General features: G+C 29.1%; 1 pseudogene; it reads right to left on the bottom strand.

Moving 5' to 3' along the window:
• Positions 1 to 3,618, bottom strand: part of LOC108684881 — a 179,798-nt pseudogene that overhangs the window by 120,644 nt on the left and 55,536 nt on the right.

A 3,618-nucleotide genomic window follows, 5' to 3' on the forward strand; every position in this document is an offset into this window, starting at 1 on the left:
ATATAAACTTAAGATATTAACGTAATAGAAGAGTATTAATAAAGATTTTTTTTAAACTTTTAAAGAAATGCATCTCAATGTAATAGTCTCTATCAAACCGTAATTTTTTTTCAGAAGCGTTGAAAATTAATAATAGCAGCTGTTAAATTAAATTTTTATATAACGTTACGGGCCAGCTTTTTCTGATGTACAACAATGAATACTTTAAGGAACAAAAGAAAATTTCTCGGTGAAATATCATATTGTATCGATGCGCAGTAAAAAAAAGTTGGAATTTTAATATCTTGACTAAACGGTTATTTTTCTTGGCCGGTATGTCTTGAGTCGTGAGAATGAACGATTGATCTTTACGACGCCAACGAGTAAAAGGAAAATACGAAAATCTCATTGCAGCATCGATGAGAATTAAATATCGTGAATTTTTCTTCGATAATACGCGGGGGCTTACCCCGACGAGCGATCCAGAAGACCAGAAAAATGTAGAAATACGTTAAATGCGATAAAATTTTTTCACGCGTAAATGTACCCGTTAACGACGTCAAGCGCAACTTCAGAGAGATTGCGAAATAATTCGGATTCCCTGGCAATGAATGCAAAATTATATCAAACGAAGTTCAAAGCGATATAAAATATCCCGCCTTGTTCCGTTCCAGTGTCCGGAGATAAAAAAAAGATCTTTGTAATTTATACGCTCATTTCAATTTAGATTGAAATTAGGACTTTTATTTTGTTTCTCGAAAAATTTACAAAATTAATGTAAAATTAAATTCCTCTCTCTTGTATTCTATATATTTTGTAACTATTCCTCTTATATTTATTGTAGTTTCTACGATCAATTACTCTTTCGATTTATGTTACACGTAAAATTATGGAGTGTGCCGTTACAATAAATCTAGAAATCACAAAAAATGCGATTATCAGCAATAACTGATCGATGTAACTTTCCATAACAATTACTTTTTTTGTTCGATACACGTACAAACCTGCATACGATAAACAATAAATAGAACGATCATAGGATAATATAACGTTGATCTCTTGAGGTGAACAGACACAAGGGTTGGTTTAAGTGCGTGTTTAGCGATTGCGATCCCCGATGGCCTTTTCCATGGGACACTAAAGGGCACTAAGGGGCAGTATAAGGCTCGTAAGGAGGAGTGGTAGTAGTGAAAGGTAAACCGTTGCACGTACTCAGACCACAATATAAAATCATTCTGTACAAGCGCCCGACAAAGTATTGTCCGGTTCGATCTTCGACATGTTTCAATACGGAAATCTTCACACACGTTATAGAATAATGAATCTTAAAAACTATTTTTACAATACATACCATTAATAATATGTTATATCAAAAATAATTTCTCTGCTCAGAATATAAACTTTAATAAATTATATTATACTAAAATATTATTACTAAAATTATAAATTGAAGAAAATTTTAGCATTTTAGCGCGCATGTTTTAGATATTATATTAGAATTGAGTAAAAAATCTGATAGTTTTAATTGATAAAGTAATAGAAAAATATACAGAATATACTTAGTCGAAGTTAACATGAGATATAAATTTTGATTTGAACAATAGTTTTAATTTTGAAAAATGAAAAAAATAAGAGAGAAAGAATTGTTTGAAATGAACTTACTTTTAACTAAATAACAGTTCGAGGAAATAAATTTAAAATATTCTACGTTAATAACTATATTAAATTTATCACGATATGATAAATAATCGGTAAGATAAATAATTTTAAAATAATATGAATAAAAAGAAAATGAGATACATTTTAAACACACGAAAAGAACGCCTTACTATGATCGAATTCTTCAATTTGAGACTTGGGGAAACGAGATGACGACTATTCGAGTGGTGCGACATATAGTGTGTAAGACGAGCTGGCGCGGATCCAGAAAGTGCCAATTCAATCTTACTTCCCTTTCCGGATGTAAAATTCCAGGTAGCCGCGTCAAACTTCCGACTTACTCGCTCTGGCTACTGTAGCGTTGCAAGTGTATGTTCATTCGCGAATATGAACGATATTTTAATAACTTGATTGCCAAATTTATATATTTTGGCGTTCTTCATTTACTTATACATCTTTTAGATTACTTTAAAATCTTTAAAAAATCGAAAAACGTTGTAAATAAGATAGGAAGACTGGTTTTTTATGATATAATGATAAAAGATAAAATACATCCATGTTACAAATAGCATTATCGCGTTTATTAATGATGCAATTTTAATTAATCATGGTGAAGAATATAGCTGATATCAAATAATTTAGTCAGATTTTTTTGGCTAAAAATGACTAATATTATCATATCTGTTAACGATGATGTAATTTTAATTAATCATAATGGGGAAAAAATAGTGAGGAAAAATAATATCAAGTATTATTTGAAATTTTGATTTCCAGAAATATAAATTTTTAACGTTATTCACAACTGGTTTCATTCAGATAACCATTATTAGTTTAATAATTAGTAATGATTATATATATATATATATATCAATTCAATCTATTCGTGTTGTTTTAAATATGAAAATATATCAAATGTAATACTCAGTATATACATTCATGGTGCCATTAATTTATTCCGCGTACGATAGCAGCTGAGTGAGATGAGTGCGCCAGATGAGAAAATTATTCAAGATCCTCGAAGATATGTATTCCTCTTCGCCCTCGATTTTTCTCTAGCATCCCGCGCTTCGAATTTAATGAGGTTCTTTATTGATGAATGACATTTATCAAAGTATCTCAGTATCATCGAGCCACGTGATCTAACGAGATATCACGTACTCATAATTCTGTGTTAACTCGGTTTTTCAACGGAGATTGAATTTAGAAAATTATGAAACGAAAAGTAAAAAGATACGCCGGTCTTTAAAATTTTAATTAAAAGTCGACTGTGAACAAAATATTGATGTTTAATATTTATCTTAAAACTGTACTGTTCGCTTGTTTTAATAAAATTGATTAAATTTTTAATCTTCGATATTAATGTAGACTGGTATACGCGTAGATTATTGATTTATTAACTCGTATTAGTTGTTTGGCAAGTGCATAATATTTTTGTTGTTCCTGTTAATATTATAATCCGCGAATGTAATTAAATTAATAAAAACAAAAACTCACATATAAATGAATTATAGTATAACAAAACATAATGTTATTCATTCTTGTACATACCTTAAATGATCCAAGATCTTTCACACTGCATGCCAGTTTGACATTCCGTCCTGCTGGTACTGTGATGTTTCCTATTTCGTCGACAAATTCAGGATCAGGGATGGTGGTAACTGTAAGAAGGTAATCAACGTAGAAACATACATTAATATACATAAAATATAATTTTCTCTAATACTAATTTAATCTAAAATAATTAAAATCTAAAATAATTAAAATCTAAAATATTATCTCCTAAAATTACGAGAAAATTTCTAAACTAACACATAATAATTAATTAAATTCTATATTTATTTAATTATCTCATAAGTAATAAAAACAAAATTATATACATAAATGCTCAAATCATATATCATACTCGCGGTAATGCTTTACAATATATTGTTTGTACAGAGATAGACTATTACACTACATAAAGTTTTAATTAAATTTTAA

Source organism: Atta colombica, unplaced genomic scaffold (assembly GCF_001594045.1).
Source record: "Atta colombica isolate Treedump-2 unplaced genomic scaffold, Acol1.0 scaffold141, whole genome shotgun sequence".
Lineage (NCBI taxonomy): Eukaryota > Metazoa > Arthropoda > Insecta > Hymenoptera > Formicidae > Atta > Atta colombica.